The following is a 12,500-nucleotide window of genomic DNA, read 5'->3' on the forward strand; positions in this document are numbered from 1 at the left end:
AACCTCTGCTAATATTTTATTTGTCCACAGACAACAGACACATTCTACCAGCTAGAAACTGTAAACGGAGAGTTTTATAAAACCCAAACAGACAATAATCTAATATTCTGTATAGATCAATGCATATTTTATTCATCAAATCACAGGATTTTATAAGCACAAGCGTTTCATTTTTATTCCTCTGCGTTTGTTGTAGATTTCTTCTTAAAATCATTCTTGAAAAAACATTCAAATATACAAACCATTGGACGACAGAGCGGTTTTAGTCATTTCCTGTCTGTGTGTCACATTGGTTTACTTTAGCCACTGCCAGTGCCGTTAAATATAATTAAATATGAAATATGAATATGTTAAATATGAATATAACTTAAGTTTAATTAACATGGCACATCACAGACAGTAACAACACTGTTCATACATGAACAAATATTCATGGACATATTTATCAGTCTTCTTCACTCAAACACTGACTGCATATACTCCTGCTCCATTGATTCTGTACATACTGATGTTTTTACACATCCCTATGTATATTTTTTTCATTGCTTATGATATAACATTGTATATATGACTTGCATATTAAAAACTAAAGGAGATGTGGATGAGTGTGTGAAAGGAACATTCAAAATGTAATGAAAAAGGCAAACTGAAACTGAACTGAAATAAAACAAATGAACAAATCTTTATTTTTATTCATGCAGAGAGAGAGAGAGAGAGAGAGAGAGAGAGAGAGAGAGAGAGAGAGAGAGAGAGAGGAAGAGAGAGAGAGAGAGAGAGAGAGAGAGAGAGAGAGAGAGAGAGAGAGAGAGAGAGAGAGAGAGAGAGAGAGAGAGAGAGAGAGAGAGAGAGAGAACAACACTCAACATACAGGTGTCTTAAAGACACACAAACAAAAACATTAAATGGAGCCTATAAAGTTGCTGGCAGGCTCCCAGGTGTCTTCCCAAGTTTTGCCACTGAAAAAAAGAATGAATGCAAACAAGTGTAAGATCACTGCATATCCCACAATATTAGTTTATATCAATGAGGTATCATAGAACAACAAATGACTTAGGATCAGTTTTTCAGAAGCCTGCTACTAACCAGTGTGGAAGTAAGTACATATATATTTATCTGAGCTCTTACCATGAGGAACAAGGCAGCCAGCTCACTTTTACCTCTTCTCTTCCCTGCACACACACACACACACACACACACACACACACACACACACACACACACACACACACACACACACACACACAGAAACACACACACACACACACACACACACAGAAACATTCCAGCAACCACTGTTAAATGAACTGCTATTTCACTCAGTCAGTTACTTACCTCCTTTAGTTGTTTCTTTTATTTCATTGTAGTGAAATATTTTTTTGCTTCAAACATTTTCAGCAGCCTAAAATTATGCAAAAAAAGAAAAGAAGAAAGAAGGAGAATAAATGTAGAAACAGACTTTGACATCCCCCAGGTGAATACAGAACTCACAGGGGTCAGCACAACCGAAGCAATGGCTGAGCTTCACCCTGGGTTTGAACCACCTTCTTGATCATGATATCTCACCTGTTCACTGTTCTTTGATTGTTATTGTGGACCTGGTACACCTTGGTCAAGGTTCCGAGCTAGCTGAGCTGATACTAAAAGGTGGTGTGACATTACTGCCAACCACTGATTAGTCACATGACAGTTGACGTCCTGCATAAAGTCTAGATTTTTAAAAAGCCAAACTATCATTAATAGTTCAGTTTTTTTTATTCACTCAAAAATGGCAGCCCACTACACCATGCTGTGGTCAACTGACAAAGTCCAGACTTGTCCAGAACATAGCTTCATATCCTCTGTTATGAGTAGCGTAGCTGTTTATGTGCGTAGTGTGTTGTCAGTGTGGCAGTAAATGTACAGTGTAGCTTAGAGTCTGTCAATAAAGAAAGGCTGCAGCTTCTCAAGACCAAAGTAAAGCTTGTTTCCCAACTTCATTGCTCTGACAATCACCTCTGCCTACATTGAGGGGTCCATCCAAAGTTCTATCTACAGTGGAAAAGGAAGTCGAGGACCCAAAAGTGAATAGAGTAGAGTTGAGCTGTACAATGCTGACGCACAGAGGAAGAGAAGGAGTGTCTTTTGTCTGATATGTGTCCACATTAGTTTTTGTTTTATCTCATGAATAATTTATCTTCTACATGTAGATGAGGACAAGTTAGTGAGTAATCCTTTATGTTTTTTTATTGTTATTGATAATAACAGGGATTAGGAAAAAAACTGTTCTCCGAAAAGTCTTCTGTTTGCAATCTCTCTTTGCATGTGTCTGGTTCATTGTGTCTACATGCACACAAACAATATTATCATGCTGCTATCAAGGAATTGCATTGCACATTTAATTTGATGAGTAGGCTGTAAAAACAAAAAATACCTCTCTTCCTCTTTTTCTTCCCTTCACCTGTTGCACTGGTCAGGGAGATAGTAGGTGTGGGAGAGCGGGAGCACTGTGCACACACACCTGTGACAAAGGTGGATGACTTTAGACACATTACTTAAAATATGGCAGAAGGTGATTAATGCTAACACTCACTTTCAGTCATGGTTTTTTGAGAGGGAGATGCTGAGGCGGTGCTTGGAGGCCGGACAGGGACAAGGGTTAGGGTGTAAGTCTCCTCCTCATAGTCCATTTGGGGATGAGAAGTAGATGGGAGAAAGGTGGAAGGGTCTGGAGGATGAGGAGGAGAAGAGGGTTGGGAGGGAGAGGAGGTAGACTGTGGAGTTGGAGATGGGCTGGGAGCTTCTGGCAATTGCATCCTTTGAGAATCTGAAATAATATAAATATAAATATTACTCACAATGACAGAACATCCCAAAGCATAAATCATAAAAACAGATGTTTGCCTTAATTTTAATAATGTACTCATATGCCCTGCTCATCTTTTCTAAAAAGGCTTTTACAGGCCCGTCCCCTCCAGGGCACATGTAGGTGATCATTTCAGCATTTACTGTGTTCACCCTCTTCTTCTTCTTCCTGATGAACAACATTGGGTTGTAGCCCAAGGCAGCAAGCTTGCTAAACCTGAAATGTACACAATAAATTACACAAAATGTTAACATGGCATTATTATTACACACTGACATGTTCCATTGTTTTCACTTTATTTGAGTGTTATGTGTGCACCAGTGTTTGCTAATGTCTATAATCTTTTTCAAGGGTTTCCTGAGAGTTTTCTAATGAACTGTAGGTGTGTGTACATATAACATTCTTTCAGACAGAAAGGTGTGGACAGGGTTCTGTGGAGCGCTGGGATGAAGCACTTGTTAACAGAGAGTTCACTGTCTCTGTTATTATAGTTTCTGTCTGAAATATCATAAAGCTCAGGAGACAGACATGGCCGAAACAAGTTCTCCCTCCATTTCTTTTTAGTTTAGTTCTTCGGAGCTGCAAACACATGCATTGCACCCTCATTTTAATATTTTGCACTTTCAGTTCAAATTGCATATTAATGCCAAGCATAAGGTGGTCTGGCACATGGACTGCGTGGGCATCTTCATGCTCACCAGCAGCTCAATCAGCAAAGAGTTGGATGAAGATTAATAAAGGTCAGCGGGTGTGGTGATTAATAAATACTCTCTCAGCTTGTCACATCACTGGTCTCAGAGCTCTGAAACAACTGAGCTAATCAGTTAAACACGATAGCAACAGCTCAACAAATAGAAATCTTCGTCTCTGGAAATGTCTGGATGGTTCAGAGAGTCACAACATGAACACACCTCACCACCAATCTGCAGCCAATGACAAATGAAGTATGATTTTCCCATAAATAGTTAATCTAATAATATATAAAGTGATTGATTATATGATTATTTCGGACAAAGACTGTTTTATTTGGAATTCTAATGTATCCCACCTCATACATGGACACATAGTTTAGTAATTAATGATATAATGTGTTTGCGCTGCACTGGTCACAGTATTTAGCCACGATTCCTCTGAGGACTGGAGTTTGAGGGTGTGGGTGTCCTTCTGACTCGTAAAGCAACCTGTTGCTGAAAATGACTGACACCCTGTTTAACTTACTGCTGTTAAACTTTATTCGTCTGTGTTCAGCATAATCTGTTTATCTGGGACCCAACTCTGGATCATCATACACTGCTCTACTTTAATAGCTGTTGGCAGCTCGCACTGTAGCTACTAGGGTACCACCACTAATGTGAGATGCACCTGAAGTCATTTGGTTCTGGAACCGGGCCTAGCTCTCTCCTCATTGGTGAAAAATGTGCTATTGATCAGAAAAAAATGCTATTTGGACCACAAGCCCACATGTCAATAATGAGCCAACTCATTTTGAATCTTTAGCTAAATGTAAGGTTAGGGGTGGCTCATATAAAGAGGCGGCATTATGTTCAACAACCTTTAATGAATACAATGGATCCGCACACACAACACATCAAAGTCAATACTCACTGCCTTTTCTTTTTCTTTGAATGACTTTTTTTGCAGGAGGCAAACACAGCAGCTGGTCTTCTGATTGGCATGATGCTTGCTCCACAATAGGGACAGCTTCTTGTTTTGGGCTTCGTCATGACTTTGAGAGGAAGATGAATGGAAAAGAAAATAAGAGTGTGACACATGAAAAGAACTAAGTTACAATTCCAATCCAACTTTATTTGTTGAGCACTTTAAAAACAACCAAAGTGCTGCACAGGAGAATAAATAGGACATCATAAATATAGACAGTGATGATGATGATGAAGACCACTGTGAGGAACATAGACAGTGATGATGAAGACCACTGTGAGGAACATAGACAGTGATGATGATGATGAAGACCACTGTGAGGAACATAGACAGTGATGATGATGATGAAGACCACTGTGAGGAATATAGACAGTGATGATGATGATGAAGACCACTGTGAGGAATATAGACAGTGATGATGAAGACCACTGTGAGGAATATAGACAGTGATGATGAAGACCACTGTGAGGAATATAGACAGTGATGATGAAGACCACTGTGAGGAACATAGACAGTGATGATGAAGACCACTGTGAGGAACATAGACAGTGATGATGATGATGAAGACCACTGTGAGGAACATAGACAGTGATGATGATGATGAAGACCACTGTGAGGAACATAGACAGTGATGATGATGATGAAGACCACTGTGAGGAATATAGACAGTGATGATGATGATGAAGACCACTGTAAGGAATAGAAACAGTGATGATGATGATGATGAAGACCACTGTGAGGAACATAGACAGTGATGATGATGATGAAGACCACTGTAAGGAATATAGACAGTGATGATGATGATGAAGACCACTGTAAGGAATAGAAACAGTGATGATGATGATGATGAAGACCACTGTGAGGAACATAGACAGTGATGATGATGATGAAGACCACTGTAAGGAATAGAAACAGTGATGATGATGATGATGAAGACCACTGTGAGGAACCCGGTGTTACACCAGCTGTTGTTGATGAGCACGGACAGTCCCCCTCCTTTCTTCATGCCGGTCCCGGTGGTGTCCCTGTCGGCTCCAACCGTCTGGAAGCCGGGAATGGTGACGTTGGAGTCCGGTATCTGCTCGATGATTGCAGGGATGAAGGGTTTAAAGCTCCTCTTCTTCATCCTCCGTTCAACCCGCTCTGCAGCCTCACCGTCTCCTCAGCTCCTCCGGTATGGAGGCTCTCTCTCCGGTCAGGATGCTCGGGTACCTCAGGGTGATCATCTGGTCGCGGGTGAAAACAATACGACTCCCCGTCGCCATGGAGACCAGCGTAAACAAAAAATAAAAAGTGCTCAAAAACGCCAAAAAAGTATTTAGGCGACGTGAACAAAGTGAGAAAGTAAGAAAAGAGTTCAAAATAGTAAAAACACACTGAAACTACAACAATGGTAGGAGCTGCCGTTGTCGCCGGTGGGTCTAATTGACTGCAAGGACTTTCTAAATACAGATAACAATCACCAATTTCCCGTTGACCAGCATACTGTGTATAACAGAGCATGCATTAATGCTGATGTTACACTGAAACCTCTTTAATGTGTTATACCTGTGTGTAGCACAAAAGTAATATTGCTGCATCTGTAAATATACAAACTATATTGTTTTATAGTTTACATTTGTAGGTACACACTCAAAACATTAACTGTGTTTCTTACCTGTTTCTTCCTTCTACTAAACATTAAACCTGTGTTTCCCGCGCGAGGACAGTTAAAGGACCCGCGTTACCAAGTACCGCGAACGAGACCCATCATCAATCATAAAACATTACAAACAGTATTTCAGTAAAGAGAATTTAAAAACATGTATATATGTAAATTTAAAAAGAAGTCAAAAAAGAAAACAGAAAAAAATATATGAAGCGGCTGTAAAACTATGTGAAATAAACATATTTACTTTTATTTAATATCAATCATCTAGATGAAATCTAATTACTGATTCGGCTGCACTAAATGTTTGATATATTCAATAGATGTCTGATATTATGACCCTATTTTACAACCCTACTTTGAAAACCGGAAGAACTAGCTAACCCAAATCCACATTTATAGAATAACAGTTAGTATATCTGACATAAGCCAACATCTTTACTGTTTCTTAACATTAATCACATAGATGGAGTGTAATTACTAATTCGGCTGCACTTAATGTTCGATATATTCATTAAATATATATTTTTACGACCCTATTCTTAACAATACTTTGCAAACCAGAAGAACTACAAACATGGTGCTTATTTGTATCAAGCTGCATGGCGCGGCACAAGGGAATTGTAGTTTTTGTTTTTAATGGTACATTTCCTAAAAATGGAAGTTGTAAATATTAAATTAACAGTATGCTGATAGATTTAAAGGGGTGGGAAACACATTTATTTGATCAGATTGTAAATATGCAATTGTTAAATTGGTGAAAATTCATTTTGATCATACATGACAGTGCCCCCACTTGGTGACTATATTTATATGAATATAGTCACATAGCTGAAGTCAAGAGCTTTCTGAAACAGTTGGTCCCATGTCTGTAGCCTCTTCTGTTGCTGAATGACAAGCCTTCCAATATGCACCGAGGTCAAGGTTCAGAGGTCAATATTTCACAGTAGGAGCCACTTAAAATCTTCAAACTGACATATGTTACTCACCAGGACGAGGCCTTTCCAAAAATGTCTTTAATTTTGTTCTAGGACAAAGTTTAATTCTCACCTCTGTTTGGTGCCGGCCTCTTTCAGGTGTAGTTTCTGAGACCATTTGAGACTCCAGCCTGGATGAACTCAAGGTTTTGGATTTTTGCTTATATGTTTGGTAAAAACCTTCAAGGTATTGATTTTTTTCCTAATCACATTCATCATTTGGGATCTGGGCTAGTGTAGACCTTATTTTACCTATAGACAGATTATGAGACAATGGTCCTCTCGCCACGGGCATGCCAACATCCCATACCCCCACAGCAGGGCACTCACTTGGCCCATGTTGCCTAACACTAACACATATTTAAAGGAGAATACAGTCAAGTGATGCACCACATAAATAATAATAAAGAGCATTCTTCAACAGGCAGCACTCTCAAAACCTCTAATATGCCACCACATCCTCCAAAAAAATCCACTTTATGGTCATGCAGTTGTAGATTGCAGGCCCATGGCCGTGTGTCTGTGTGGGAGCGGTAATATATATATATATATATTATTTGGTCATAGTCCTAATTATAGTCATTTGAATCTACCGGGTGCTTTGCATATGTCTCTGTGTCACCAGTGGTGGAATGTAATAAAGTGCTTTAACTCAAGTACTGTAATTAAGTACAAATTTGAGATACTTTTACTTTGAGTCTTTTCTTTACATGTTACATACGTTTTGACGTTGGCTAGTTCATCTGATATACAGTATATCACTATGAAATGTGGTTTGCTAAATCATTCAACCTGTGTAAAGTTGGATGTTATACTATATAATTGCATTAAAACTGTTCATGTTATTGAAAACTTGATGCTGAAAATCCCATATCACTAGTCCTTCCTCTGAATCTCTCCTCTTGCCATATACTGAATTCATGTACTCTGAAAGCATGTGGGAATTGCTCAGATAAAATAAGTCTAACAGTAGTAACATCCAAGGACTCAATCAGAAATGTAGCTTCATTGTGCCTTTGTTTAATTAAACATTAAAGAACAATTATTAATCAAACAGTAAAGATCAACTGGAAAGAAAATCCCTGAAAAGATGCAGAACTGAACGTGAATCAAAGATAAGACAGTAAAGGACAGTGGTTTGTGTTGTAAAGATGTAAGACCAGGAACTTCCCACAACCCAGTAGAAAAATCCAACCTTATATAAGTGATGAAACATTTCAAAACCAAATGCAGAAATAACAACAACCTAATACAAAAACTACAACTGTCATCTCCAACTTAATCCTGACAATGAGCACATACGTTAGTCACTTTTTAAAGCCACATGCTCTGTGTGACCATGTGTCGCACACGGTGCACTGTGATCATGAGCACCACATCTTCCTGTTTTACATTGCATCTGACTCTGAATCTTCACAGCCAATGTCGAACTCATCTGAACTGTCCATTGTGTCCATTATGTCATCTGCTGATGACAGCACATGCAGGTAGTGTTTTCTTGTATGCCGCTGCAGCTCTCTCATTTCCCACTGGAAGGATGAGGCAGGTGTGACCCTTTGTTGCTTTCTCTGTGAGATGTCCTTAAGAAGGGATAAAATATGTCACTATCCAGGTAAATAACACGTCTTTCACAACTTAAACATAACTTTGTGAAACATTCGAATTTAAAAAAATGAAGTACAAGGCCGCATTTACTTTGCATGGCGTCTTCACTCTGATGCTGAGGCAACTCGGACAAGACCCTGGCATGGGCTTTGGGAGACTCCCAGTGCTGCTTCATTTCTTTCACAAGGATCTTCTTCTCCTCTTGAAGCCTTCGAACACCCATGACCCTATGGAAGACTTCTTTCTTTGTGCTGAAATCAGCAGAGCCTGTAATACATCAATATGAAAAGTTCAGACCACTGCATATAGCATGTAGCTTCAGAGATCATTTCTGTCATACATATGCACACTTGGTCAGAATGCAAATATGTCCACTGGAACACCTAAATGTAAGAATACTAATGATGAAATGTGTATTCCCTAAAGTACTGTGCTTTAGTATAAATTTGAGGTACTGGCACTTTTCTTTTTATGCTACTTTCTTCTTCTACTGCACTACATCTCAGAAGAAAGTATTTTACTTTTTACTTCACTACAATTATTGGACAACTTCAACTTTTAGTGCTTTAAGGATACTTTACTGATTATACTGAATATTTTACTTGTGATCAGAGTAATTTTACAGTGTAGTATCAGTATTTCTTACTTTGTAAACAGACTTCATGCTTTTAAGTAAAGGATATGATACTTCTTCCACCACTAAAGAATACGCACAGTACATGAAATGCATACCACTCTGTGTAATTTGCCAATTATGAAGTGAGTTTGGAGACATTTCAGACTGTGATCTGAAAAGGCCTTAAATGTTAACATACCATTTTTCCAATATAGGAGTTGAGCTCTCGTGTTGATGCTGGTTGTTAAGGCCTCAATCTTCTTACACAAAGCTTGTGGTGTGCCTTGATGGTCAATTTCTCCTGACAAAATTGATTGCAGGTAGCGTCAACTTCACAAACGACACAAATGTTTCTCCATGTCAGATAATGTTTCACTTTCTTACCATCGGCCCATTCTTTTACTTCTTGCACAAATTCTTCCACAGTTTGTTCACCCAGTTGATGCGGGGCTTTCAGGGTTTCCAGGTCCCCAATCGGGATATTGAGAGCTTTAGATGTCTAAAATGACAAAATTATTACCAAGAGCTAAAAGTCAGTACAACATATACAGTGTACAAATGCAACTCAAATCAGGCAAATGTTGTAACTATCATGTATCACAAGCCTATGTGCACAAAACTGTATGTGTGTTTCATTGACCTACACTGTGCCATTGCAGCAAAATAATATTGTTTCTATTTACCTTATGGTATCTCTGGGAAAGTGCAGTAGCCAGGTTTGGACATTTCTGCTGGTTCCATCTTATGGCAAGGAGTGTCAGCATGTCATTGCGTCCTGCAAGTACACAGAGATGAGTTCTGTAAAGATTCACTTGTAATAATATAAAGGTCTTTTATTCTGTATACAGAGGTACAATTATACAGCACCTGCTTTTGACATATGCTTTGTGGTGACTGCTATCCTGGAGAGGGAAGCATTACATTGCTCTACTTCCTCCCCTAGTGTTTTACCAGCACCTTCTTGGTTTGCTACTCCATTTCACCTGGAGAGAGGGACCCAAACAGAAACATCAAGGGAATTTAGTACAGCAGAGACCTCAAGCAATGCCCAACAGTCACTTTTATTTCAATTAAAACCTAATCAAAAATCAAACTGTCACCCTTCCACCAAGTTGTGTGTACATTAGTGGTAAACCTCATGAGTAATCTTGCTTACCAACAAACATACACAGACAGGTGCAAAATAATATCCTTGACAAAAGTACATGTGTCAATTAAGGGCTGTTCACATCAACAACAATAACAATACAAATGTTAAATAATCTGTTAAGTGATAGTTAAACATTACACATTTATATGCATCATTTATAGGATTGCAAGTCATTTGATAAAAATGTACTGTATTATACTAACCTCACATTTGAAGTCATGCGCTTTAGCATGTACAAACATATTAAGGGCAGCCAGCAAGACATCATGCCTGCACACTGCCAGCTCCAGTCCCTCCTCATCCACCTTACTGATTGGTCTCTCTGGCAGCTGACCACTCCCCACCACAATTGCTCCTTCCAGTGCCCTACATTGTAGAAAATCATAATTGACAAATAATCCCATCAACAGTCATTACAGGGAACAATTATACATTTCTCTTAGGGGACAAGGAACAGATAAGTGTTAGCAGATTAAGAACAATTAGGTATACAGGTAGATATCACAATACATGGGAGTACTGACAGACTATGAATTATAATGTTATATTGAGATATAAATTGAAGTCTGCTATTACATGTTTATTTTTGCTGTGGATGTGATCCACAAATCTGGTCACATCGTCATCTTTTGCAATGAAGACACCGTCAAAGATGGCCCGCTCCTGAGATCTAAAAAAACAACAAGAAATAAAAAGGCTTCAATGTTTAAAAGGATAGTTGAGTACTCTGAAGTGGGATGGTATAAGGTACTTATCCATAGTAAGTGTGTTACCTACAGTACACAGTGTTCAGACAGCCCTTTTCCTTGGCACTACATTGTCTCAACTGTAGAAATGCATATTTCTACATCTAACCACAACTACAATCCTGGATATTGGGTTTTTTTTCAGGTGGGTCTTTTATATGTGGCTAAAACACATTTTTCTGCTTCTCCACAATAGAGGCAGGGGATGGGTGGCGGTGACCATTGTCTGCTGTAGGTAACAGACTGACCATGGATAAGTACCTCATACAACCCCACTTCAAAACACCTTAACTATCTTTTTAACATGTCATACATCGAAAGGTTACTTGTTGTATAAAACCTAACTATCTATCTGTACATTATTGTATACCTTGCAGTACTTTTGAAGCGGTAACGCTTGCGGTTTCCATCCACCGAGACAGAAAGCATTGCTGGGGTACAGGCAGGACAGATGAATTTCTCCTCCTTGCAGGTGGAGTCAACCTCATATTGTACAGCAGCCCATTCAAAAAAAGCTTTTTTGGAAGCTGTCTGATGAGATCTTCCCAGTCTATGTAAAAAGAAAAAAGCACAAAACAATTTTTTAAACAAAGACCTTTCCATTTCAAAACACAAACATATAGAGAAATACTTACACGGCCAAAGCGAGCAGTCCGCTTCTCAAGCATTCTTAGATATGCCTGAAAAGACATCCCGGGTGATGCCATCTTCATGTCTTCAAACGTATAAAACAGGTCTGTCTCATAAATTGTTACAAAATGAAGGGTGGCAGGTCAGTATCCAGTTTTTATCAGGTCATCAAGTCCTGCAGTCCAAGTTGCCGGGCATCCCTCGCAGGTCAGCTCAGGCATGTTGAGATCATACCGTCCTACAAGGTAATATTTACATTTACAACCAGCCATTTGTTGCCACGCTCTCCTTGGCCAGCATGCTACTAAGAAGAGATGGTCTCTTTTCCCTCCATCTCTCAGAAAAGAGAGCATTGTGAATGCTCCAATCCAGAGAAGTCAGAGGAGCTCTTTGGTCTGCTGATGCATCACTAAGCTCTTCATCAGAGCAGCTCAGGGAGGGTTGCAGATCTTGCAAAAGACATTCTATTGCAATTGTAAAAGAAATACATGGAGTAGTTAGAAAGGGCCCAAGGTTGTTTTTGTATCATATGCACACAACTAGTTGTTATATGACAGATATAACATATATAACAATGTGAATGGTGCTTGGCAATTGCATATCAACAGGGAGAAACGTTGTCATAAA

At 39.1% G+C, this 12,500-nt stretch overlaps 4 long non-coding RNA genes across 5 annotated transcripts in view; all 4 read right to left on the reverse strand.

The window, feature by feature from the left end:
* Window positions 1–710: 710 nt before the first annotated feature.
* Window positions 711–4,910, reverse strand: LOC127360646 (uncharacterized). Of its 2 annotated transcripts, XR_007883865.1 has the most exons (5): window positions 4,448–4,910; window positions 2,570–3,058; window positions 2,411–2,497; window positions 1,126–1,169; window positions 711–956 (listed from the first exon to the last, which is right to left on the reverse strand). It is a non-coding gene; the product is annotated as an uncharacterized LOC127360646 (long non-coding RNA). The 2 variants fall into 2 exon arrangements; XR_007883866.1 differs by lacking the exons at window positions 711–956; window positions 1,126–1,169 and adding an exon at window positions 1,373–1,399.
* Window positions 4,911–8,113: 3,203 nt separating this feature from the next.
* LOC127360641 (uncharacterized) lies at window positions 8,114–9,325 on the reverse strand. The gene is made up of 2 exons (XR_007883862.1): window positions 8,822–9,325; window positions 8,114–8,706 (listed from the first exon to the last, which is right to left on the reverse strand). It is a non-coding gene; the product is annotated as an uncharacterized LOC127360641 (long non-coding RNA).
* Window positions 9,326–9,546: 221 nt separating this feature from the next.
* LOC127360645 (uncharacterized) lies at window positions 9,547–10,811 on the reverse strand. Its single transcript, XR_007883864.1, has 5 exons — window positions 10,701–10,811; window positions 10,215–10,330; window positions 10,031–10,122; window positions 9,732–9,846; window positions 9,547–9,648 (listed from the first exon to the last, which is right to left on the reverse strand). It is a non-coding gene; the product is annotated as an uncharacterized LOC127360645 (long non-coding RNA).
* LOC127360644 (uncharacterized) overlaps window positions 10,812–12,500 on the reverse strand; it is a 1,870-nt gene continuing 181 nt past the window's right edge. Inside the window, exons 2-5 of the long non-coding RNA XR_007883863.1 lie at window positions 11,879–12,111; window positions 11,614–11,793; window positions 11,074–11,167; window positions 10,812–10,863 (exon numbers count right to left, since the gene is read on the reverse strand). This is a non-coding gene — a long non-coding RNA (uncharacterized LOC127360644). The remainder of the gene's footprint in view (window positions 10,864–11,073; window positions 11,168–11,613; window positions 11,794–11,878; window positions 12,112–12,500) is intronic.

The sequence above is a fragment of the Dicentrarchus labrax genome, unplaced genomic scaffold, assembly GCF_905237075.1.
Source record: "Dicentrarchus labrax unplaced genomic scaffold, dlabrax2021, whole genome shotgun sequence".
Lineage (NCBI taxonomy): Eukaryota > Metazoa > Chordata > Actinopteri > Moronidae > Dicentrarchus > Dicentrarchus labrax.